Raw genomic sequence first — 27,024 nt, 5'->3', positions numbered from 1 at the left:
TAAAGTGTAAAATGAAACTGTTCTCCCCACTCACACAAATGCTTCGCTCTGAGTGGTGTAATCCAGAGGAGTAGCCCAGGATTAGATTTGTTAGAATTAAATGATAGAAACTTTGTTAAGAGTGTTATGCTTTAACCATGACCTGAGTAAATAAATTCTGAAACACCATTGAGCTGAGTGACCAAAGAGGACTTTTGTTGAAGGTCAGAATATATACTTAAATTTCATTATTATTGATGATTTTCAGACTTTGAATTGCTAAAGGTATTTAGAAGAATTGAGGTTAGGCTAACAATTTTTTTAAAGCTGTTTTATTTTTCCATATGAATGTTTAAACCAACATATTAATTGGGGATCATGTTAGGATGCAAATAAGTGTTCCTCAGTGCATTTATTTAATCTTTCATTATCTTTAAAAATATTAGTAGATTATGACATTTCTATATAAACATTAAAAATATGTCCAAACCAGAAGTTTATGGATGATTTGTCTCTGGCAAATGATAGTCCTAGATGGTGGCTAACAGTTTTATAGATTTGTGTCTAATTGTCAGCCATGAGCCTGGCAGTTGAAGCAATTTTGACTGCTGATTCTACGCTAACTCCAAGCTACTTAAGTACAGTCTTTCCTAGTTTCTTGCTTTTCTGTTTGTTTTACAGTTTGCCACGTTTCTTGTTCTTTCTAGAGAGCGTTAGCTCTCCCCATTCTGGGGACACTCCTAGAAGCTCATGTGACATTGTTCTATATACAGTCTACTCTTAAAGAAGCTGGAGAATCAATTTCCCACCAAATAGAAAGAATATGACATTTTGGTGACAAGAAAAAGCCCCAGAAAATGTCAGTAGTATATTTAAATGTGTGCTTTTTTATTGGTGATACCAAAAAAAAAAAAAAGGTATTAATACATGAATCCAAAGCTATATGTATTTACTTGCTTTAGTTCTCTCTTTATGAAACTGTCACTAAAGAAATCAGTTAAAAGTCCCTCAAATATGTAAATTTCAGCCCTGCCTCTTACTAGCTGGGTGAATTCGGGCAAATAACTGGGCCTTTCTGAGTATCAGTTTTCTTCATTGAAAAAAGCGGGGATCGTAATGTTTACATTAGAGGGTTATAGTGAGTATTAAATGAGAAAAATGCATGGGAAATGGTCTGCCATAAATAGTAGGTACTCAGTTTCTTTATGGACATCCATATCATTTTATCAGTATGTCTCTGCAGATAAAGTTGTAAGTCGAACCATTGTAGGTTGGGGACCATCTGGATACTTTCCAGCAGAAGTTTCTGTGAAGATTGGTTGGCGTGAGAGCATTAAGGTGTTTGAAACAACGAACCTGAGAACAGAGTTTGGATGTCGTACTGTCTGCACAGCTGTCCTCGCCCCTCACTGAGCTTTTCTGTCATGGCTTTCTGCTCTTTTGCAATAATCCTAAAATCGCTTAATATAGATCACACTGACTCAGAATTTATATTAGTACAGAGAGGAATTGGGCTGAAATGAAGTTTAAGGGGCCACTGTACAAGGTTTGTCAGGCAAATTAATCACGAAATCTAGACCTAGGAGCATGAATGTTTCAAGCACCTAAGGCAAAATTATTTAAGTGCACTGTTAAGCATTTTAGAGGCACCATTTACAGAAGCACTGAATACACTAATTACACACTTTTAACTTGTAAGAATTCTTTTTTTCATCAGTTTTCATTAGTTTTTAAAAATCAACTTTATTGAGGTTCAATTTACATGCAATTATCTACACCTATTTAAACTGAGCAAATCAGTGATGAGTATGAGAGACACATACCCAGGAAGCCACCACCACAATCAAGAACAGAAAATTTCCATCACTCCAAAAGTGTACTTGTGGCCTTCTGAAGTCCAATCAGATCTTTTACTCAATTCTTACTGGATTGTTTATCATCATATTAGGAATTGGAAGTATTATTCATATATTCTGTCCTTTGCCAGATATATTTGACTATTTGCTTCCATTCTGTAGCTTGCTTTGTTGTTGTTGTTGTTGTTTTCTTAATGGTGCCCTTTAAAAAAGAGCTTAATTGAGATATAATTCACAATACCTTGCAATTTACACATTTAAAATGTGCAATGCAGTGGTTTTTATTAGTCTCAGGGTCGTAAAGTCATCACACAATTTTAGAACATTTCTGTCCCCATAAAAGAAACTCTGTACCCATTAGCAGTCACTCTCAACTCTTCCTCCCCCAGCCCCTAGTGGCCACTTACTTTCTGTGCCTATGGATTTGCCTACTCTAGACATTTCATATAAATGGAATCATAGAATGTGTTCTTTTGTGACTGGCTTCTTTCACTTAGCTTAATGTTTTCAAGGTTTATCCATGTTGGAGCATATGTCAGTACCTCATTCCTTTTTATTGCCAAATAATATTCCATGATATGGATATATCAGTTTATTTATTCATTCATCGGTGATGGGCAGTTAGGGTATTTCTGCTTTTGGGCTATTGTGAATAACGATGCTAGGCATATTCAGGTACACATTTTTGTATGGACATAAGTTTTCGTTTACCTCGAGTGTATACCCAGGAGTGCAGTTTCCAGGTCAAATGGCAACTCCATGTTTAACATTTTCAGGAACTTCCAAACTCTGGTCCACAGTGACTGCACCATTTCACGATTTCATGAGCAGTGTATAAGAATTATGTCTCTACATCCTCTCCAATACTTACTTCATCTGTCTTTTTGTTGATAGCCATTCTTAAGTGTGAAGTGTTATCTCATGTGGTTCTTTTCGCATTTTCTTGATGACTAATAATGTGGCACATCTTTTCACATGCTTATTGGACTCATATATCTTCTTTGGAGACATCTATTCAAATAACCTATCTATTTTAAATTGATATATTTTTCTTTTATTTTTGAACTGTAAGACTCTTCTTTATATGTTCTACGTACAAGTTTCTTATGAAACATATTTTCTCCTAGGCTATGGGTTGTCTTTTCACTTTCTTGACGCTGTCATTCACGGCACCAAAGTCTTTAATGTTCATGTAGTACAGTTTATTATTTTCTTTTGTCACTTATGTTCTTGGTGTCATATCTAAGAAACCGTCTCATAATTCTTAATGGTACCTTTAGAATAGGAAACGTTTTAATGGTGAACAATTCCACATTATCGATTTGATTTCTCTTTGTGCTTTTTGTATATCCTGTGTGAGAAGTTTGCCTACCCTAAGTTTGCAAATGTTTTTATCTTCTAGAAGTTTTATAGTTTCAGCATTTCCATTTAGGTCTATTTCAAGATAAACTTTAATTTTTACAAATGGTGTGAGGCAAGGATGATATTCTAACCCCCCCCCCCCCCAAACACACACCATAGTGATATCCAATTTTCAGCACCATTTGTTGAGAAGACCTCTTTTTCCAATTAATTGCCTTGGCACCTTTGTCAAAAATCTGTTGACTGTATATGGCTGGATTAATTTCTGGACTCATTTTTCTATTCTGTAACTTTTGTCAGTATCATATTATAGCTTTCTTATAAGCTTTGAAATCAGGTAGTATAAGTCCTCTAATTTTGTACTTTTCTTAAAATTGCTTTGGGTATTCTAGATTGTTTGCATTTTCATATAAATTATAGAATCAACTTTTTTCCTTCAAAAAATGCTTGTGGACTTTTGTTTTGGATTGTACTGAATCTGTATGACAATTTGGGAACAATTGACAACTGAAAAAGTTGAGACTTCTCATCCATAAATACAATTAATATCTTCACTTATTTAGATTTTTCATTTCTCTTAATGCTTTATATTTTCAGTGTGTAGTCATCCATCTCTTTATTGAATTTATTCTGAAACATTTTAATTTTTTAATCTACTATAAATGACTATTTTATTTTCCTGTGGCTTGCTGCTATTATATAAAAATGCATTTGATTTTTGTGCATTAACTTTTGGCCTTGCTAAATTTACTTATTAGTTATAGTAGTGGATTTCTGAGCATTTTCTATATGAACAATCATGTCATCTGCAATTTATAATAATTTTGATTAGACCTTAAAGAAATTTTATTTAGTAAAAGTTTGACAGTTTATTTCTAAATATGAGATGTGTTTTAATGTCATGTTACGTTTTTAAAAAATGTTTCATGTCAGATACTTTGAAAATTCAAATTTGCTTCTCTCTTATTTCTTTGTCTCCTCCATTGATTGTCTAAATAAGATTCCTAAAAAGCAATGGCAAAAAAAAAAAAAAAAAGAAAAAGTAAAGAAAAAAGTAATGACAGAAAACCCTTGATGTATCAGTATATAATATTGGGGAAAAAATTGGTTTGGTTGGAGGATTTTGTGGGCTTTAGTGCTGTTTTTTTAGTTGTGTTTTTATTGACAAGTCTTAATAGATTTTGTTCCTGAGGACCCCTCTTCCCATATCTCTTCTGTCAGGTCAGTGGAAAGGGGGATCGGGGTTTTCTTTTGAAGAGGTAAGAAAGTCTTTGATTTCTAAATACTTGGGGAGGATTTCGAAGACAGCATTTGTGGGTACTGTATTTCAAAATATTTGTGCCTAGGAGGTTTTTGATTTCCTAGAGAACATCATCTTGGGCACTGATGCTCAAATATAATGCGGGATGCTCAGTACCCTAATTTTATTATTAGCTAACTGCTATTTCGATTCTGAGTATTGTAGCATATTTGTTCCTATGTTGCAACAGCAAAAGAGACTTGATTATTTACAGAGGTATGTTTAAATTTTATTTGGGTTTTTGGACAAATATATTTTTTTGCAGAATGATATTTTGGGGGAAATATTTTTCTTTAGATAATGTGAGGTTGGTATGACATCGAGATAAGTTACAGATGAGACGTGTATCTCGATGTCTCGAAGTTTGTTTAGAGTTTATTTCTCATCCGACTTTGCTTATGGAGTATCAGCCTATATATTTTTAAATGGTGAAGGACATGCCCTCAACTCCTCCCCTTGCTCATCTGCAACAATTTAGAATGTAAAATACATTTCAGGCTGATAGAATTCAAAGGACACATCAGAATTACTTTTTAAAAAGCATTATATTTCCTTTTGAATTATATATTTTCAGTAAGACTTAAATTTCTATATGTGATAACCAACTTTATACCTTCAGCCTGGACCACCCCCCACGCTTGAATCCAGGCTTGCACATCCATGCTCAACTGTTCTGCTCGGCTGTGTAGTAAGCATCGCTCATTTATCAGATCCAAAATAAACCCCCGAATTTTCCACCAAATCTGCTTCTCCTGCTGTCTGTCTCATCTTAGCAAATGGCAACTCTTTTCTTCCAGTTGCTTTGAACAAAACCTCACAGCAATTCCTAATCCATCTTTTCTCTTACACCTATAGTCCCATTCACTGGTGAGCCCTGTGGTCACCAACTTGAGACTATGCCCAGAATCCAACCAGCTTCTGTCATCTCCCCAGCCACTACCCTGGGCCAGGACACCATCGTGTGTATAGAACTTACCTTCCTGCCTCCAACCTTCCCCCACCGCACTGTACCTTCTAAGTGTATGAGCTAGAGCTAGTCATGCTCCTGTTGGAAACTCCCACTGGCTTTCCATCACAGAGGAGAAGGCCGCAGCACCCTTTGTCCAGCCCCACTGGTAACCTGCCTGGCCTCACCCCACTCCTCTCATTATCTCATCAGACCGGCCTCCTTGCTGTTCCTCAAACACGCACATCCTGCACCCCCAGGAGTCTTTGTTCCTGCTCTTCTGTCCTCCTAGAACACTTTCTCTTAGCTTACGTAATGCTATCACGGAATGAAAGAAATATTAGAATTTCTGCCAAATGTCACCTTTCATTTGACATTCCCCCAGCTCCCCTATATGAGATAGCCACCCTCCCTACCACCTCCCACCACACACATTCGTTCCCTGTCCCCTTCCCCAACTTGATTTTTCTCTATAGCACCTGTCACCATCATAAAATTTATCTCTGCTTTGTTCTCTGCTAGGGCAGTGCTTGCCCGTTATGACAGATACTTAATAAATATTTGTTCAGCTAATATGATTACATATATAAGAAATAATAGTTAACATTTATTTATTCACTCGTTTAATTCTTATAACAAACAAGGTGCAACTGTTATTTCATTTTACGTGAAGAACCTGAGCAGAAAGGTTGGATCATTTATCCAAGCCAGTGTGTGACCCAGTGGTGGGCTTAACCAGCGTAATACAATACAATGGTGACATTTTCTAGGAAAAAATCTTGTAGGGAATATTAATGCGAATAGTTTGGTTTACCTGGAAAAATGATCACTTATGGTTCAATAAGTATTTTAAAACCAGAAACTGGAGACTAGAAAATGCCCTGCATTTTTTAGTGATTTGTGAGGGGAAAAATATTTACTAAATAACATCACAGGAATTCACTAAAGCAATCTCAGTTCATCACAGCAATGATCATGTTTCTGTCCTACGTCATTTTTTCAATTAACAAAGGTACAGGTGAATGATTCACCAGTATCATGGGTTTTTTTTTTTTTGCATTGTGCATATTCCACATGAGATACAAATATTTCTAATATTCCTTTCATTCCATGATAGCATTAAGATATTACAGCTATTTCCTGCTGAGTTTAAAAAACTAATGGTTACACATAGTTTTGAAAAAGAATGTTAATTGGATTCCTGAGTAGTCCAAGACATGAAAATATACTCAGCTTCCAAGAGGAAATATGATTTATCTACTACCTCGGCTTGTTCATGAAGCTGTTTGAACATTTCCCTATTTGTGGGGGTTGCCAGTGTTAGCTTCATGTGAATACTGTATCCATAATTCATACGGTGCATTCTCAGAAACGGTTTTAATTAGAACACAAATTATTACTCCCAATACAAAGTCTTTTGTAAGTGGCCAAGCATAATAATGAAGAAAGGGTGTTTCTGTGACACCTTAATGGATTTACATATAAATTACCAAAATCTTTTCTTTATTTACAGCAGACACTAATTAAGAGCCTGGAGGACCTGTGATATTTGTTCCGTGTTCGGTGGAGGGGAAGGGGGTTGGGGACACACACGAGGGACAGTGAGGTGCTCTCTGGTGACTCTTTGTGTGGAGGAGCCAACGTAACCCACAGCCACAGTGTCTCTTGAGGTTCGTGCAGGGAGCTCAGGGTCACAGCAAAGGCCCTGGTGGAGGGGACACCCTTGGGTGGAGGATGATTGGGACCTAGCCAGGTGTGGGGTGGCACGAGGCTATGCTTCAGGCTGGTACAAAGAGAGGCATTAAGGAGCCCGGGTGGATGTCAGGGCCTCAGACTGAGTTCAGTCTGTGGGGCTCCAATCTGTGAGGGGTGCAGTCCACGAGGGTTTTAATCTATAGGGACTTCAGTCTAGGAGGGTTCAGTCTGTAAGGGTTTCAGTCTATGTGGGGTTCAGTCTGTGTGGGATTTAGTCTGTGTGGGGTCCGGTCTGGGAGGGCTGCAGTCTGTTGGGAGTTCATGTTGTGGGGGTTTTAGTTTGTTGAGGATCCAGTCAGTGAGGGTTTCAGTCTTGGGGGAGGTTCAATCTGTGATGAGTTTCATGTGCAAAGGGCCCAATCTGTTGGGATCTGTCTTTGGGGGTTTAATCTGTTAGGGTTTTGTCCCATGGAGTTCAGTCTGGCGAGGGTGAGGGCCTGCGTGACATCTTGGCGAGGGATATGGCTGGAGATGTGGCTGCTGCTGTTTCTTTGTCATCCTCCAGGCTACTATGCTTTGGTTCCCCATTCCTGCCACTGGAAAACCTACTGAGATATGAAGGGCTTAGAGAGTCAAGAAGGTAAATAAAAAAGAAAAGCCAAGGTCCAAAATAATCATGAACCAGTTTTACTAGGTTCAGCTATATGAAATTGCCAAAATAAAGTCATGTCGTTTGATATCTCTTTTAATGTAAGCTTTTACAACTACGAATTTTCCTCTTAGCACTGCTTTTGCTGCATCCCATAGGTTTGGTATTTTGTGTTTTCATTTTCATTTGTCTCAAAAGATATCTTCTTATTTCTCTTGTGATTTCTTCTTTGACCCATTGGCTATTTATGGGTATGTTGTTTAATTTCTACATATTTGTGAATTTTCCAGTTATCTGTTGTTGATTTCCAGTTTCCTTCCATTGGGAGTGCAAAAGATACTTTGTATGATTTCAGTCTTCTATATTTATCTATATTTATTAAAACTTTATTTTGTTCCCTAACATATCCTGGAGATGTTCCATGTGAACTGGAGAAAAATGTATATGTATTCTGCTGTTCTCGGGTGGCATATTCTATATATGTCTGTTGGGTTTAATTGGTCTGTAGAGTTGTTCAGATTCTCTGTTTCCTTACCGATCTTGCTTGGTTGTTCTGTCCATTGCGGAAAGTAGGGTTCTGAAGTCTCCTTCTGTTTTTGTAGAGCTATCTAATTTTCCCTTCACTTCTGCAATGTTTGCTTTGTATACTGTGGAGCTCTGATGTTTAGTACATGTCTGGGGCATGTATCTTGTTGGTGAAATCTCCCTTTATCAACATATAATGTTTTTCTCTGTCTTTTGTCACAGTTTTGACTTTTTATAACCATGACTTTAATTCAATCATTTTTTACTTAAAGATTTTCACAATGCTTTTTTAAACATCATCTTACCTGTTTTATCCAATTTGAATGAAATATATCATCTTTCATTAAATTTCTAGTTAGTTAGTTTAAAGTATTCACAATTTTAAAATTTCATACATTGTGGAACAATTGTAAAAATTTTGATAAGTAACATCTGGTCACTGATACTCAAATTTTACAATCCACAAAAGTATATAAAAACTAGAATCCTACTTAGAATATGAAATATCAATTTCAGAAATTATCCATTTATTAATTTACATGTACAAATATTTATTTGATTTACAGATACATATAATACTGTAAAGTCAGCAAGCTGAGGCTTATAAAAAAAATAGAGAAGTTATCACCATGAACTTTGTTGCTTTTTGTTCCCTAGTAGATAAAAAATTGGGGCTTGTAAAATGCATGCCTGTGTGGTAATAAATTTCTAAATATATTAGATTAGACATTCTGGTTTCAGATGCTCCCAAATTTCAATTCCATTTGATGACTTATTAAAAGAAACAGACTTTCTGCTTCAACCAAGTGAACTTCCTCACGCCCTGCAAGTAGGATGTGGGTGTTCCTGCCTCAAGTTTTCCCTTATGTCTTCCCGGTGTCTTTGATGTTTTTCCTCCTCTTGTCAGGCATCTAGACCCCCTCTTTTCTTTTAAAGCACCAGACTAAACCCCTGACATCCCACTCGGGCTCCTTAATGCTTTTCTTTGTACCAGCCCTTCAGCCTGAAGCACAGCCCTGCCCCATCCCACCCCAAAACCCCACACCCAGCTGGCTAGGTCTTAATCACCTCTCCATTCAAGGGCGTCTCATCCACCAGGGGCTTACCTGTGAGCCAGAGTTCCCTGCAAAACACTGAAGAAAGCAGTCATTGTAGGTTATAATTGTTCTCTCTAAAATGTAAGCTGTACAACCTCTGTGATTCCAGGGGTACCAGCCCACTGAGAATTCTCTATTTTCTGAAATCCTGTGACATATTTTATCTGAACTAGTTATTATGCATCATGGTAATCATCATTCATTTACCTAACAAGTTCTTGTGCAGCCATTGCCATGCGTCTGGCACTAGTAGCCAGTGGGGATACAGCAATAAATAGAGTGAACTCCGTCCGCTGTAGAGCTCACATTACAGCACAGGAGAGAGACAGCAGACAACTAGGAAACAAGTAAGTGTGTATCAGGTGGTGATACAGTCTACTGAGGAAACTCCAGGAGAGTGAGGGTGAGACGGAGGGCTGGAAGGTGAATGGGCGGTCTGCTATTTTATGCGGAATGGTCAGGGGAGACCTCTGGTAAGGAGATCCTGGAGCAGAGACCTGAAGGAAGTAAGGTGGCAAGCCACATGGCCGGGCCTGACTTCATGGAGGTGTGACCGGTGGAGTCACACAGAGCCCTGTGCTCAGGAGTGCCCCACTGTTAGGGTTTAATGCTTTGTAGTTACCATATTAAAATTTTTAATAATTTAATCTTGGAATTTGTTTTGTACGTGACGTCCGAGGGGCTTCGAGCCTCTGCTGACGTCAGGTTCCACCTCCTGTCACCTTCAGATGCTTGGTTGCTCACTCCACTCCACTGTTCCCACCTGGCGGGGGCCTGGCCACAGTGTTTGGGTCAGATGCATGTACTCAGCATGCCAGTGTAGGCTGGAAGCCCAGGTGCCACGGGGGTCCGCACTCACCTCAGAGGTGAGTGTCCCTATGACTGAAAGGGCATGACATTAACACCATGACAGGGTCAGTGAGAGACCGTAGACGAAAGGAAATCATTTTTTCTGGCATTTCGAACAAGGAACATACCTTGCGGCTGTCAGAGGAGGAGCACCCTGGCAGCAGGACAGTGGTCCCCTGTGGGGGAGGAGGAGCCGGGGCCTGGGGGGCAGGGGGAGAGCGCGTGAGTAGGTGCGCAGGCGCAGAGGGCTCTGGGGAGTGGGAGGGGCTGGGTTTGGGAGGAGGAACGGGGGTCACAGGGAAGAGGTCTGAGGGAGGAGCTTAACCCACCAAAGGGTACTCAGTCGGGGTACAGTTACTTTTCAGTGATTATGTCCTGGCTTGGCAATTTAAATCTAAGTTCCCAGAGGGTAGGGACCATTGAGTCATGAGATGTAGCCCAAGGTGACCTTGGACATAATCTGATCCAACCCCAACTTCTGTCATTTTGAGGGAATCGTCGTCCCTTCATTGGAGTCATGAAAATCCAAATTATTTGTCAGACTATTTCATGGGGGAAAGTTAAAGCTCTTAGGTGTAGACTCTCTCATGTTCCCATTTGGGAGGTTTTGTCAGGCATCTGGAAAAAGATTTGGGGAGTCTCACAGCGCTTATTTAAGAGGTTCATTTAGGAATGCTGTAGATGGACGGAGGGCCAGACTGGAGTCGGGTACGGATTCCAGGTTCCTGCCTCCAGTGAGTCCTGTGATAGCCTAGCGTCTGGACTTTCTGGGCCTGGGTCTGTCTGAAGTAGAGGCATTCTTATTGTTGGTGCAGGTTTAGTTGTTATAGACAAGCCTAAGATCTCAGGTCTAAAATTCCAGTCTCCCGTGTCTTTTACTGTCCCTATTTTTTAAGTGTCAATCTCTGTGAAACCAGCATAGACATTAGAAATCCACTTGTTGGGGTTCCTGCATTTGCTGGCCACATCTCTCCATTTCCTGAGATGATATTTCTCAAACCATGTCTTACCTCTTTGAATCCATGGGGCTTTATAAATAAGGCATGTTGGTGATGATGCTGGCTTGGCAACCCTGAGGAAGGTATGAGATGTGATGTTTTACACAGGGGTTGGGGAGTAGGAATGACTGGGATTATAGAGAGGTTCTCTCCTTCCTGTTTGGAGCAGACATTTAGAATTCTGCCAGATCCCCCATTGCCATGTCTGGATGATTAATTTTACATCTTAAAGTAAAAATCCTTGCCCCTTTGTAGTTCAAGCGCTCAGGCTCTGTTCCCGCCAGCCTTCCTGGTTTCTGCTAGTTCCCGATCTTCTTTCATTCATTGATGGCTTTGCTGTCTGATTTATAGACTTCTACCCTGTCCCCCAATTCCTATGACCAGGATGGTCAGTATGGTGCATTCGTTGTCCCTGTGGACGACCTACATGATAATATGCAGTGTTCTTCAACCAGCTCCAACCCCTTGGCCGCTTTCTAGAATGGTGTTCTCCAGAGCTCATAACCTTAATCTCCACCACTCCGTGTCTGTCTTCAGCCTAGCTCACAGCTGTCCTTCAGCTTTTTGTTTCTTGCTTGTTCTTTGATGGTTCACTCTCCTGCCAGCATCATTTCTACTTTGCCTGCTGCATCCACCCTGCAGATGCAAAATTCGACATGAGTGCATCATCTTCCCAACACCAGGGTTGCGGGGTCCAGCTGGCAGGAAGCACTCAGTCAGCTGACTTGGAGCTGCTGAAAATTAAATGGTCTCCAGTCTTGGGCCAGTCCCCAGCCCCACTCAGCAGTCTGCTCACATGATCCTGTTTAGATTGTTTTTCCATTCTTCTGATTGTTCTTGTGATTGTTTTTCCATTCAGTTCATTCCAGATGTTTGTTGTTTTTACTAGGCTTACCTGCTCCATCATCAGTTGGATATTAGAATTATGTGAGCCTGTTAGGGAGAGACTTTGTAATCAATATAAGTATACTAAAATGGCATCAAACTTCTCTGTTAACAAAGTCCCTCCCCTGCCCCCCATGTTTTGGTTGTATTGTTTTTAAAAAAAAGAAAGTTGAAAATCTTAAAGTATTCAATGAGTTAAATGCAAAAAACAGCAGCTTTTGAAGTTTTTAGAAAATCCCAATTATTAGAAACAAAACTTGAAACAGGAGAAACTAAACAAATTAAGTGTTGAGAACTCAAGGTATAAGAGTTAGTTTTGAAATTCTGTAATTGTGCTTTGGAATAACTCAATCTGTGGAAAGTGTCTTATTGGGGCTCCTGTTTTTAATTAGATAATTTTATATTCATGTTCAATGGAACGAGATTGGGAAGACTAATTATGTTGCTGCATCCAAATTTGGAGAAACATTAAAAAAATTATTAATGGAGACAACTTGACAAGGTTTGTCTTTTACAAGTCTTTGTCGAAGAAAGAGCAAAATGACAGGGCCTGTGCAAAATATTTAGGCTGAAATATGTATATTTTATTAAAAATTTACAATGAGAATTTTTCTATTTAGTAGGATTTGCTTTGAATTTATTAGATACTACAGCACTTGAAAGAGAGAGTAATTTCCAAGTTAAAAATATTATAATCAATGGAGAATCAGTTGGTGTTGACAATTTCAAACTTATCATAAAATGCAATGTTGAAGAAGATTGTAAGCAATTTTATGAAAAAATTAAAAATAATAAGTTCACATTGAAAAAAATAAATTCAGATATAGATTTAGAGACAGATATGCATAAAAGTTAATTAAACTATGTGAATATGTACCATGACTAATCATTCTGCTTATATTATTTTCTGATACTCAAACAATCAATAGAAAGAAGTTTAATTTTTTAACATACATGGAAATGTTATTTTAAAATTTTGGAAATAATTTTACTTTAAAAAATAGTTATTAAACAGAATTCTTTTTTATAGGCTTACTAATGTGATAAAACAATGTCAGTTCATAAATAAAAATTTCAGACATTATGTGATTTTATTAACATCAGTGGCTCCTTTTACTCTAAAAAATGGATTGGCTGGATACTAAATTATGCAGTAGTTCTATCTATAATACTCTTTCTAACCTGCCTTCTCTCAAGGAATTAAACTAGTCTTTCCTCTCTTTTTTCACTATCCCACACATGATTTTATCATGTTCTTTTTGTTTTTGCTTGCTCACACGTCTGTCTCTTCTAACTGTAAGATACTTGAGAACAGGATCATTGTCTTCCTATTTTTGCATCCTCAAGTTCTAGCCCAATGCCTGGCATCTAACAGGTCCAAAATAATGATTATTAATCTAGTCAATTTAGGAATCTAGGTTTTTTTTTTTAAGAATATGCTAATGAACTAATCTATCAGTAAACATTTGTATTCAACACCATACCTTTCATTTCATTACCCATCCGACAGCCATTTGTTCAGACCCCTAATCATTAAGCAAATGAGGCTGAAAACACTTCAGGGCAGCTGAACATGGCATTTTCACTCATAATCGATGCACAAGTGTGCTCTAAAAGGGATGAGGTTGCATTGCATGCAGATGTGGCATCTTATGCCTTTAAAACAAACAAATTAAGCCGTAAGGAAGACACGACATTAAGGGCAGTGTGATGGAAGTCGCCGACGCTGCAGAGCCCATCGGCCAGTTTGCGTGGCTTATGACAAGTCGCAGAGGCTCCGTGTGAGGGCTCAGCCGCAGCAGGAAGTGCTTTCTAACATCTTGGTGTTTTAAAAAGCAGTCATTCTCCCTGGAAGAGTGGAGTTCCTTGAGTCGGCAGGGACTTTCGATGGATCAGTGATGTCCGATTACTTCTCTGGAGGGTCAGGGGGCATGGGGGAAGAAGAGAAGCTGCTGGGTCACACATGGGTCGGTGCATTAGGAAGCGAGGCCCAACCAGAATATCGCCTCCTGATTTATGCTAGGTTCTTTAGAAGAAAGGACTGTAGCTATTTTAGGTTACAAGCCCTTGGTAAGGGTCCTCAAAGGAGGTAGGTGAATTTTTAAAAGACATTCCATGTGTCTGAAAGCTAAAAAAAAAACATGCAAATAATGTGTTTTTCTAAAATAATTTTTAAATGACTGCTGATTTTAAGTCATATCACTATATGGATTGAACAAGTGCTTGTAGCCATGGTATGTAAAGACGATGTCCACTTCTTGTGTAAATACATAGTACATATCCCCATTGGTAATCCTTATAATGAAAAGAAAAAACTTAAGAGAATGTATTCAGAAGATGTCGGGAGTTAGGCAACATTTTGTTCAATCATCGTGCTTCTCATTTATGTACTCATTTTTCTTTTTTGGTGTTAAGATCTCCGAACTCTGGAAATATAGTTAACCTGGAATAAGTTACCTTTTCGTTCATAAAACGAGCAAACATTTATCTAGGGTGGTAGAAAAGGGAGCAGGGAAGCTGCCTCCTGAGATTCCAACCAGGTCTGTAACTGTGTAATGTTTTCTAAGGACTCCTAAAGAGTTAAGCCTTGTTTTCCAAAGGTTATCTAAAAATAGTCATTACTAACCCCACTGTCCCAGAACTGTGACCTTTAGTATAAAAATATGTTAGAACGATTTGGAAACCCCGAGCATGCCTGAGTTTTGGCATCTTTTACCAGGACTCAAGGACTCAGAGGGATTGTCCCTCTCATGTTTGGAAGCCGCCTGAAATCAATAATAACTACAGTATCAACCTGGCTCAAATATTTGCCTTCCCAAGAAGTGCCGCTGGCCTTACTGAGAGTGCATTGACCCAGGCCCCTTACAATATGCTTGTGCTGTTCGTCATCTGTTTCCAATAATGTTTCTTCAGGCACTGAATTATGTGTATTTTTGTTCAGTAAGTTCACCCCAGGTCCCCTCAGTGGTGACTCACTGTCTCTCTGTTCTCAGTCATCTGGGGCTTGCGGTGGGGGTGGGGGGGGGAGGGTGGTACTTTTGAGTGGCGGAAACAAAGTCATGAAAGGTTAAGGACTGGTGAGTGCCGGGAGATGGATAGGCTCACCTCGAGGACGGGTGAGTGGCCAGTAACGGGGGTTTAGACTCTTCGGGAGAGGTTTGCGGGACGTTCTGAGGGCTTGGCGGGACTCCGTCTTGCCTGCTCCGGCCCCTCAAGTGCATCTTATTTTGTTTCATCTGTGCCCGCATATGGCCAAAGGAGCTGGGGCAGCCACTGCACAGCGAAACAAACTCGGTTTCATGGACTAGAGTAGCGGTGGCAGCAGTGACGCCCGGGAAATAGCAGCTGCGTGTTCCGCAAGGACAGGACTCTGCTAAGGTTCTAGATGCCCAGTTCAGCCTGTTTAGAAGTAAGCGTTGTTTATACATTGGAAGTTCTGTCATTTATGCTCCATATGTACATGAAAATATTGTGCCCTGAATGAGGTTACTTGGTGCGTGCTGATACAGGCTGGTTGTGAAAAAATGATGTTAATGAAGATATAATGTTAATGAACAAGCACTGTGCCTAACAGTGTGCAGTGTGTACTGTTTATGTTTTTAAACAAGTTATATAAACACATATATGCTTTTCTGTATAGGAAGCATCTGGGGGAATATTTAGAAAACTGCTGGAGTTTGCTTCTGGGAGGAAAAATTGGGTGTTTAGAGTAGGAAAAAAACGTACTTTTTACTATATATCCTTTGCACTACTTGAATTTTTTTTTTTGCCATATTTAAAAATATATCTATATTTACGAGGTCCTGTTTGTACTTATTCCCGGGCTTTCACACTTGTAAGAGTCACTTATCAGATATCTGAGAACCTTTGATTCCTTCAGCAGACTGGATCTTTTACCACTAACTTTGAATAGTAATTATTTTGCTACCACCAGTAGTTTTCACACAGTGAGCATCAGCTGTCAATACGACCAAGCATTTCATTTTGCTGCCAGAATCAGAGCCTAGGTCTTTCTCCATGAAGGTGTGAGGCAGTTACACCAAGTGGTAACATCAGATTAAATGGGAAAAGGTCTGATGAGGGGCATTTTCAGAACAGATTCATCTTTAATATCAGCCTCGCTACTGAGCCCTTAATGATTTGGGTCTTTAATTTATCTCATTGAGCAATTTTTGTCGATTCAAGATGTGCCATTCTCTTTATTGATTCTGTGCTCAGAAAAAAAGCATCACACGGTATGTTTTGATAAAGAGCCCCAGAATTGTAGACCAGGATATTTTATATTTGTTCTCTTCCTACTGGGTTTTACATTTGAAAGAGATTAATGATGCTGTTTAAATTTCCATTACGACTTTAATGTATGATTGCAGAGTCTTTGTGAATTTATGAGCTTCTAATTTTGTTGTAATGTGAAATGGTTGATGGAGAATCATGAATGGTGGCTAGATCCTAACAAAATTATACTTTCTCATCAAATCACTAAGCTAAACCAAAGGCCTCTGTGTACAGCATAAGGGTGTCCAAACTGAAGGGCACTGGCATCAGGCTAGAATAGGAAGCAGCATTTGCCACAGTGCAAGCAAGAGAGCCCTTGACTGAAATAAAGACCACTTCTTTCCATTCTGGCCTAAATAAAAAAGAAGAGAATATTGACATTAACAGCTAAAGGCCGCAGTAGCCGGAAGGCATGGCTTCCCGGATGAAGACCTATATGGCTGTCACAGATTGTGCTTCCCTGCCAGGGACCCCGTGTTCTTCCCTCACGACGCCGCAGGAACATCTCAGCTCACAAGCCCAGGGACAGCGTGTTTCCGTTTTTGTGACTGACAGACTTTGAGCGCGGCTATAAATACAATTGATTAATGACCTAGATGTGCAGGTCTCTGAACTCCCTGTTAACATTAGTTAAAAACAGGTAACCGCTGCTCCACAGAAATGGACATGCTGAAAAACAGCAGGGGATTAAGGTGTATGAAATATCATTTTAATTCAGAAAGTGTTTTCATGCTCTAAATTTGTTTTGTATGGTGAGGAAATACCACTGTGGCGTGTGTCTTCTCATTTTCCAGGGCAGCCCTCTAGGGGCTGTTTCGTTCCTTCCAGGCCTGACACCTGTCTTGGCCACCAGGTAAATGAGTGGCTCGTGGTGATACTGTGTGGGTCAATTGGCACAACTCTTTTTGATATTAATGACTGAATTGTAGTGGCAACACAGGTCTGCTTTCATCTTTAAAAACAGTTATTTACTGAAATAAAAATAAATACAAACCAATTGCTAATTACTAGTCGCTGTTTAGCTTCTCAGAGAAGATAGCTAATGAAGAGAAAGATGTAAAGAATTATAGACAGCGCAGTGGAGTTTGGTGCCTTCATATCACAGTTTCATTATAATATCGGCGATTGTTTTTCTGCTGTGTTTAGGTAGAAATTTCAGCCTGAATCCTATAGATCCACAAGTTAGCAAGGTGGTGTTCATCCTTCACGGCTTAGAATTCCTTTTCATTTCCAAAACGCGTACAGCTTTAGCTCGTCCTCAGATGTCGCTGTAATGAGCTATATTCTTTCAGATTTTTTTTTAGAAGGCTGTTTATGCTTCTGAGGAAGGAAGCATTAAGTTCCCTTCTCAGCAGCCCCATAAAATGCTTTAGAAGAGGGAGATTGGCGTTCCACCCCATTGCCTTCCTGCTTCATGCAACTTGGATTAAACTGAAAGGAGAGAGATTATAACCACGCTATGGGGTCGCTGTATTTTTTCACTTAGGAGGTTTCCCTAGCAACCAGCTTTAATAACTTACTCAGTTCTCTCCTCCTCCCCTTTTTAACAAAGCTTTATTCTCCATTAAGTGGTTGAATATAAACAAATTATATTCTTTATAACCTATTTCTCCCTGTGGAAGTTTGACAGCCTGCTTCATAGAGAGGGTGCGCTTCTTGCCCACTCCTCATCCAAAATTTAAAATACGTTTGAACAGAAAATTCAGTTAAAAGCATACATAAAGTGGTTTTCTCATAAAAGTGTAACTATTAGGAATTGGTTTGAATTGAACCCACTATTTACAACGTAAAACTTCTTTATATTTGGTTTATTATTAAGTAGAAAACAAAATGAGGTTTTCATTTGGTCAGTTTACATTTGTATAGTTAATTCTGATTTGGGCTTTAGAATTTCAATGAAGCGTTTATACAAAGTGAACAAGACATTTACATACAGAGAACTTTCTGATATGCAGAGATGGTGGATGCTGGTAGACATTTCTATCTTTCTATGATTTGGTCTTGATATTGGCATCATCCTGTAATGAGTGCTGGTCTGGGCACCGAGGGCTGCTTGGTTCTCTTTGCTCTCCATAGGGCCCTGTTAGCTCCACTCGAGCTCTGCAGTGACCTGACCGCATATGTCACAGAACTATACACTGGAGAGTTAGGGAGAACTGGCAAAAATATAGAAGAGCCACCACTGAGCGCTTGCGGTACCAGCCACTGCTCCATGCACCGTTTGTGCACGGACTCTCAGTATTTCCGCTGAAGCCTGTTGAAATCAACTCAAGTCATATCTTCTACTGACAACAGGTCAACGCTTGTTTCATAATGCAAACGACCACACATGTAAGGCTGTACCACCCACCCCGGAAGCCACAAAGAGGGTGTCTGGAAACTTGCTCTTCCTTCTTCCCAAATTCTTGAAGATTGACTTTAAAGTGATGCTTGAAACAGAAGAAGGGCCAAGGTGAGTAGGGCCTTCCAGAAATTGGGCTGACACACGAAACAGCAGAGTGTTGGAAGCAGAGAAGTTGAACAGATAGGAAGATAGTCTAGTGACAGTACTTCTGGGGATGCAAAGACTATGGAAGAAAGAAGTTAGATACCTGGCATAGGGCTCAACTTCTCTATATTTTAATATGCAATGTACATAGTATCTATGCTGTGAGTAAAATGAAGAGGAGGAGGAGCCCTTCTACGGCCAAATCAACGTTTGTATCCTATTCTTACAAACCATGAGAGAGATTAAACACTTCTACAATCTTTCTGGAGAACAATTTGGCTATATCACTCGGAGTTTTAAATGCACATCCTCTTTGACCCAGCACTTCCAAGTCTAGAAATTTATCCAACAAATAGGTTTATTGCATCATTATTTGTGATGGCAAAATGAAACAAACAACAATGAGAACAAACTATTAATAGGAGAGACAGGTTAAATGAAGTATAGTGCATTAATATAATACCGCACTGCCTAGGCAGATAGATTGATATGTATTGATACAGAAAATTGCCCAAGTTTATTATTCATATGTAATATTTATTTATATATTATTCATACACACATGTATGCCCTTTTTAGAGGAAAGAGGAATTACTATGATTATGTATATTTTTAGTTTCATAATTATTTTCAGGATGGATACATGATCAATTTTAGAACAGGAAGATAAGTAACGTCTTTGGTTAATTATAGGGCATGGGACAGAGAATGAGTTTTTCCATTTTATTCCCTTTGGTACTGTTTGAATTTTGAACCCACAAAGATATATTGTTTTTATAATTTACAAAGTAGATCTCCCTTGAAACAACAATAATATACACACCTATTAGAATGACTGAAACCCAGAAACTAACAATTGCTGGCAAGGATGTGGAGCAACAGGAACTCGCATTCACTGCTGATGGGGATGTAAAATGGTACAGCCACTTTGGAAGACAATTTGGTGGTTTCTTACAAAGCTAAATATAGTCTTAGTGTATAATCTGGCAATTGTATTTTTAATACTTTACCCAATGGAATTTAAAACCTGTGTCCACACAGAAACTGTCACGTGAATGTTTGTAGCAACCCAATTCATAATTGCCAAAAACTCAAGCAAGCAAGATGTCCTTTAATAGGTGAATGAGTAAACTGACTGGTACATCCAAACAATGGAATAGTATTCGATGACAAAATGGAATGAGCTCAGGCTGCCAAAACATTAGCAAGTCTTAAACAGATATTGCTAATTGAAAGAAGCCAGTCTGAAAAGGCTACATATTGTACAGTTCCTATTACATGACATTCTGGGAAAGGCAAAGACGTGGAGATGGTAAACAGATCATTTGTGGCAAAGAGTGTGGTGGGCAGTCGAATTGATGGAACCCGGTATTTCTTAAAGCAGCGAAGCTGTGGTACTGCGTGATGCTGTAATGGGGATACATGAAGGGCACCATGCATTGCCTCATTCTGTCAGCGGAGAGCCCAAAAGCAACGACAGCCCAGTAGCAGCGAGCATAACTAGCGCCCAGATCCTTGTCTCTTAATACCTTTCTTCAACAAAGGGACCAGGACTCCTTGGAGACATGGCTGAAGTGAAGACTGCAGCGGGAAATGTACAGAATGACCCCGGAGTGTCTTTTAGTGCCAGAAAGTGCTCAGAGAACAAGAGCACAGTGCTGGGGCATATCAGAAGGACACAGAGACTGACTGGAACTGCCACCAGTGGCGAAACCTGGAACAATATGAACAACAAAATAAATACAGTCATACTGAGTTATAACTCAGAACATAAAATAAATATCCATGGGTTCATGCTGATATGAATGAATGAATGAATGAATGAATGAGAAAGAAAGGGCAAATCTTAGCGTAGAAGAATTCCAGATAATTTACATAGATGCCGCACCCTCTAGAAGGGGAATCATATACCCCCACTCCTCTAGCGCGTGGCTGCACATGGTGGTGTGGAGAGAGGAAAAAGAACGGCTTTATAGTGGGAGATCCGACACATACTGTCTCAGCCAGATGATCAGCGTCAACGTAACAGTGACAAACTGTGTCACTAGCATGTATCCTTTATATTATGATGAGGATAGTACTTTGCCTCTGTGATCTTCCTCCCCCAAACTCATAACCTCAGTCTAATCAAGAGAAGAAGATCAGACAGATCAGACAGATTGCAAAGTGCCTGACCAGTCTTCAAAACTGTCAAGGTCATCATAAACTGGAGTGTCTAAGAAATTATCACAGCCAAGAAGAGCCTAAGAAGACATGACTACTAAATGTAATATGCTAACCTGAATACAATTCCGGAACAGAAAAAGGGCATTGGGTGAAAAAAAAAAAAAGATATGTATTTATCAATATCAGTATATTAATTGTGACAAACATACCATGTTAATGTAAGATGTTGATAATAAGGAAACCTGGGTGTGAGATATATGGGAATTGGTGTACTATCTTTTCTATTTTTCTGAAATTCTAAAATCCTTTTAAAATGAAAAGTTTATTTAAAAAATAGATCTGTGCCCCAGATTTTTAATGTATGTAAATTAAAGCACCAACAAGGCTTATCTTATGATAGTGGAATAATAGCCGATTTATTTTTCTCTATATATTTATATGCGCATACAATCACTATGTGATATTTAACTTTTAAAAAACATTTAAGAGTTTTTAAAGTTTAGGCTAGTTGAACTAAAGACATGGCTAATGTATTCTAGACTTTACCCTTCTCACCCTGCCCTCTGCTCCTGAATTTATTTGCCTTCTTCAGAATGCCTGAGGGCTAATGTTTCTTATATGAAAGAGATAGAAATTTTGCCATGACTGTATATTTTTCAGGACTTATTTAGGAACAAGTATTAGTGACCCAACTCAAACTGGCATAAGCAAAAAGTATTGCTTCAAACCTGGAAGTCAACAGCGGTAAAACTGGCTTCTGACATGGTTGGCTTCCAGTCCCAACCTGTTTCCGTCTTTCAGTTCTGCATCCTCTGGGGTTCCTTATTTTTAGGTAGGCTTTCTGGCTGCCAGCTCTAGGCTTACCTTCTCATCCTGCAAGAAAGAGCTCTCTTTTTCCCCCAGAAGTCCCAGCAGAAGTCAGCGTAGGTACTCCCTGCCTGGTTGTCCTTTAGCTGTCCTCTGGGACATCTAGTCCCCTTGCTAAGGCACTGGGACAGGGCAGCTGCCATGGTTTCCATTGGTACTGTGGTATCCCGGTTGGGACTAGAGTCCTGGTCCAAACTTGCCATGCCTTTGCCGGATCGCTCTTCCTAGAGACTCAGCCCTAACCTTACCCTAGTCACCAGCCAAGGTTCTATGTCCAGCTGGGTTAGGTCTGTGGCTTCCCCAGACTGGACCCATTGGGTACTAACAATAGCCTGATCCCACCCATCTCACTCCCTTAGACACTGACATTCAGACTATTGTCTTCAGTATTTGTTTCCTGTTGCTGCCGTAACAAATAACCATAAATTGGTTGCTTAAAACACAAGTGTATTATCTTACAGTGCTGGAGTTGAGAAGTCCAACATGGGGCTCACTGGGCTTAAATCAGGGTATCAGCAGGGCTGTGTTCCTCCTGGAAGACCAAGGGGAGCACCTCTTTCCTGGCCTTTTCCAGCTCCTGGACACCAGCTGCATTTCTTGGCTCTTGGACTCCTCCTCCACCTTCAGAGTTGGCAGTATACTAATCTCTCTCTCCTCCCTCCCCCTTCCCCACCCTTCTGTCATTGTAGCCCCTTCTCTGGATCTGTTCAGGACCCTTGGGATTACCCAGATAATCCAGGCTAATCTTACGATCTCAGAATCCTTGATTTAACCACATCTGCAAAGTCCTGTTTGCCTCATTCACTAACAGACTCACAGGCTGTGGGGATGAGGACATGGTCACATTTGGGGAGCCACTGTTCTGAGACCCCAGCCTTGGGGTCTGGTTCCTTTCACTTCAATCCTGCCCCTCTCCAGCTCCCTCCCCTCTCCTCAAAGGCCCTGTGGCCATTGCACTGTGACCATGACATTTTTAATTAGGTAAAAGGTGATATTTCACATCACATAAAAAGGTCCAGTGCTTTAGTCACTATGAAATGCTCTGACATGTGAAGGGTTTACAGACCATTCGATGGGTGTGCTTTGGTCTGTCCCCTTATTCTTGATTATGACACTTCGATTACCCTTCCCCACTGAAGCACTGAATTCCCCCTACCGCTCCGCTCTAAAATGTAAGGGTCTGTGATATAATCCATGTAACAGTGTAGTTGATTAAAAAATAAAGGAACAGTTTATCTCTCTGGAAATCCTGCCATATTTTTGACTTGTAAGAGAGACATGTGGAGCATGAATGTTACCCAGATTTTTTCAATAATTGTCCTAGGGTGAGAAAGCTTGAAAATTGCTTTAAAATTATCCCAGAAGTCTGAATGCCTGAAAAAATATACACCTACTCAAGTTATATGTTCATATTCATGTTCAGCAGTAATTCACTTAATAGATAAAAAATGTCATTCTCTAAAAGCTGCCATTTACTGACTAAATTCTACTTGTAATTCGTGATGTTCTTCATTATATTTGGAAACATAAGAATTTTCTCCTCAGTAGAACAAGTAGTTCTAGTAATAAATTTCAAATTCTTGCCTTCATAGGAAAATGACACTTTCAAAGAAAGTGGCTTGTAAAGGTGTCAGTTTGAAGTTTGGGGTTAGAAACAGCTCCATCTTGGCCGATTTGGTTAATATTCTAGGATATTTATCTGTCAGGATCCTTTCAAAGTGGATCAGAGTTTCCCAGATAATCAGTTTGTTTGCTGTCACAGTTTCTTTTCACTGAACTCAGAAAGGAAAAAAGAAATAGTGAATTAAATATAATTTACAGTAAAAAACAGGCTAACCGAAGGGCAATGTAAACCATAACCCAAAACAGAGTATAGGAATAATACGCAGGTTCACCCAGAATTTAGAGGAAATGATGGAACCAGATTTGAGTTAAATAGTCCTAACATCTCTCTAAAAGTTTTTACTCTTCATATGTCCGAGGACCAGAATTAGAACCAGAACTAGTATGTGAGATTCTCCCGAGACGAGAAAATGTTTTCCTACTTTTAACTCCTGGCTTGCTGCTCTGTTGCTAAATGTAGAACAGTGACAATTAAAAATAGTAGTCTGGGTTCAATTTCAGCAGTGTTGATAAATTTGTTAAATGATTTAAAAAATCAAGGTCAAGGGAAAGGCCCTTGACACAGGCACACTTCCTGCATTTCCACTGATGTCGCCGAGCCTCTGAGTCTGGGCTGGATCTCAGCCAGGCGTCACGTGGGGTTCGGAGTAGAGGCAGTAGGTGGCGTTCATTTTGGTAGCCGGTGTGAAAGGTCAGTAGGCTTTAGAGGCCATTTGCAGGAAATGGCTTCGGCAGTTTCCAGAACTACTAACTCTCCCGAAGTCCATTCAGCTTACTTAGCAAGACCTGTCCCTTTGACAGGAGAGCTTGTGTGGCCTTGAAATGGCTGCTATTTAATGAAATAGTGACACTAGTTTTCTCTAGGTCATGACTTTATAAATACTGCTCAATTGTTAGACTTGGTACAGTTTTCACTGTGTCTAAATTGGAGAAGCACGTTTGTGAAAAAGTTTAGCATGGTGTCTAATACATAATAGATGCTCCCAGAATTTATCCACTGGAATTCTTAGATGTGTAAAGTCATGAGGAACACCGAATGAGCAAATACCAAGCCATGGCTTCTGGGGAAAAGAGGGTTTGGTGACTGTGAGCCTCTGGTCACGACCTTTTCATAGATCCATTAATACAGCACCTCGGTTGATGTGTGTTTCTGTTTAAATGCACCTCACCTAATAGCTATTGTTGACCTAGTGACGTTGCACTCATGACCAGCAGCCCTGCGACTCGTGCCTGAGCGAAGCATGTCAGACACACGCACATCCAGGCCTCTGGTGCTCAGGCGCTCGACACAGCACCTCAGCAGCACGCTCGGGGGCCGCTCCGAGCAGTGACGTCACCAACAGAAAGTCCAGAATGTGGACAAATGTGGCACTAAACATTACAAAAAGGACACTCGTTTATAATATGGGAACTGAAACTAAAAGGCTGAGCATGGCCTCCGTCGGCCTTGTGCCAGTTGGGACTCAGAGCCTCTCATCGCTCATTGTGCCGGTGACCATGGAGGAGCCACAAAATCGATTTGGGGGTTACAGCAAGGAGGCGAATTTGCAAATATGGAATCCACCAATATGAGGATTGACTGTCCTGGTATTTTAATTTTCTTTACTAAATATTTTTTTCTACCAACAAATCAAACACAACATTTTTTTTCCCCAGATGCTAGTCAAAATCCAGACCAGAGACAGACATACAGTAATGTCAGTGGAAACGCAGGAAATATACACCTGTGTCAAGGGTTTTTTCCTTGCTCCTGACTTTAAAGATTTCCCGTCACATTCTCAACAAATTTAGCGATACTGCCGAAGTTGAACCTGTACAGAGTCCCGTTCGTAATCTTCACTGCTCCGCGTTTAGCAGCAGAGCAGTGAGCCAGGAGGCAAGAGCAGGGATCTCTTTCTGGTCCCTGAGGAATCCCACGTTCTAGTGCTGGTTCTAGTTCTGGCTCTTGGACATACGAACGGTGAAAACATGTTGAGAGATATTAGGACTATTTAACCCATATCGTTATCCCATCATTTCCTCTAAATTCTAGGTTAATCTGCGTATTATTCCTACAGCCTCCTTTGGGCTTTACCTCGCATTGCCCCGAGGCAGCCTGTGTTTCATTCTATATGATATTGAATTCAGAATCATTTCCCGCCCTTCTCATGTATGGTTGAAAATATACTGCTATTTGAAAGTTGGCGTTTTCACCGTTGGCTGCCTATAGCTTATTCTTTAGTGTCCAGTGAAGTATAATCTAAAGCAATTTGTAAAACAAAAACAAACCTATTCAAAGATTACAAAGATTTGAATTCATGAATTAATTGCAATTAACTTTCATCATTTCTGTGTTTTTAAGTGCACCCCTGAGCGGAATTCAGACTTCCTCCGACGAGAGCTGGGCTGGAGGTGGGGAGAACAGACGATCGCGCCAGTTCTCTCTCGCCGGCTAGATCGCCCCTTCTCTTTCAGATCAATTTTATTTAAAGTAGCATGGCTTCTTCAGTGACATCTCTGTGATAAACTGCCCTGTGCTTTTCACTGAAGAATGTTTCTTAAATCTCCATCTTCCCATGAACTTCAGGTCATTTACCAGGATTTGCTGTAGGAGCTCGGTATAAATCCAGGCAGTTTGATTTTTCTCTGAACACATGGTGCAATACTCACCTGCTCCCAGAAAGGAAATCTTGCCTCCTGGAGCAGATAAATCCCAGATCTTAGGGGCTTCATGTGATAGACGCTTATTTCTTATTCATGTGATACCCAGTTGGGAGCCTGGCTGGGGCTTCTCCTCCAGCCGTCATCAGACTCCCAGGCAGGCAGAGACTCTGCCGTGTTCCACACGCAGGTGTAGCTGTCCAGCCAGCAGAGGACGTCAGGGGGACGTTGTGACGAGAACCCTAGAAGCAGCGCGCACCCCTTCTCCCTACATTTCTTGGCCACAGCTTGGTCGTGTGGCTTCCTCGTAGCTGTGGGGGCTGGAGGTCGGACGTGTGTGCCCTGGTGGGACAGCCACCTCAGAGCAGCAGCTCCCAGTCCATGAAAGGGAGCGTGACTTGTCCACGGACAGCTGGGCTGTCGCTGGCACGCAGTCACAGATGGTGCGGGATGCTGCTTTTGGTGCCGTGTGGCGAAATGGTATCAGATGTTGAGGAGACGAAGTTGTTGGCAATATTTCTGTCAAATGGTCTCTGTCTTCAAGCTAAATCCCTGCTTAGTGCCACACCTAACAAGGTATAGACACCTGTTCTCTCTGTTTAGGGGTCAGGTAAATACAGCACAGGGCGCAGAACCTCTTTTTGATGCTCCTTGGAGCTACTTGGGGACAGGATCCCGCTGAGCTTTGCGTAGAGAAGACACTCGGTACATGCAGATGGAACAAATGTAATGATAGCTCGCTTTCACCGTGCGCTGCGGTGGGCCAGGCCCTGTGCTGAGCACTCGACATCTGTTTTCTCCTGTTTTCTCCTTTTATCTCTAAA

The 27,024-nt window shown here is 40.3% G+C and overlaps 1 protein-coding gene across 4 annotated transcripts in view; it reads left to right on the top strand.

Moving 5' to 3' along the window:
- The window catches only part of CAMK1D (calcium/calmodulin dependent protein kinase ID), a 336,799-nt gene that overhangs the window by 203,821 nt on the left and 105,954 nt on the right, over nucleotides 1-27,024 (top strand). The window lies entirely within an intron of this gene.

This window comes from Rousettus aegyptiacus, unplaced genomic scaffold (assembly GCF_014176215.1).
Source record: "Rousettus aegyptiacus isolate mRouAeg1 unplaced genomic scaffold, mRouAeg1.p scaffold_m13_p_10, whole genome shotgun sequence".
NCBI lineage: Eukaryota > Metazoa > Chordata > Mammalia > Chiroptera > Pteropodidae > Rousettus > Rousettus aegyptiacus.
The sequence above is the reverse complement of the archived record's forward strand: the minus strand, read 5'-3'. Positions and strand labels throughout refer to the sequence as shown.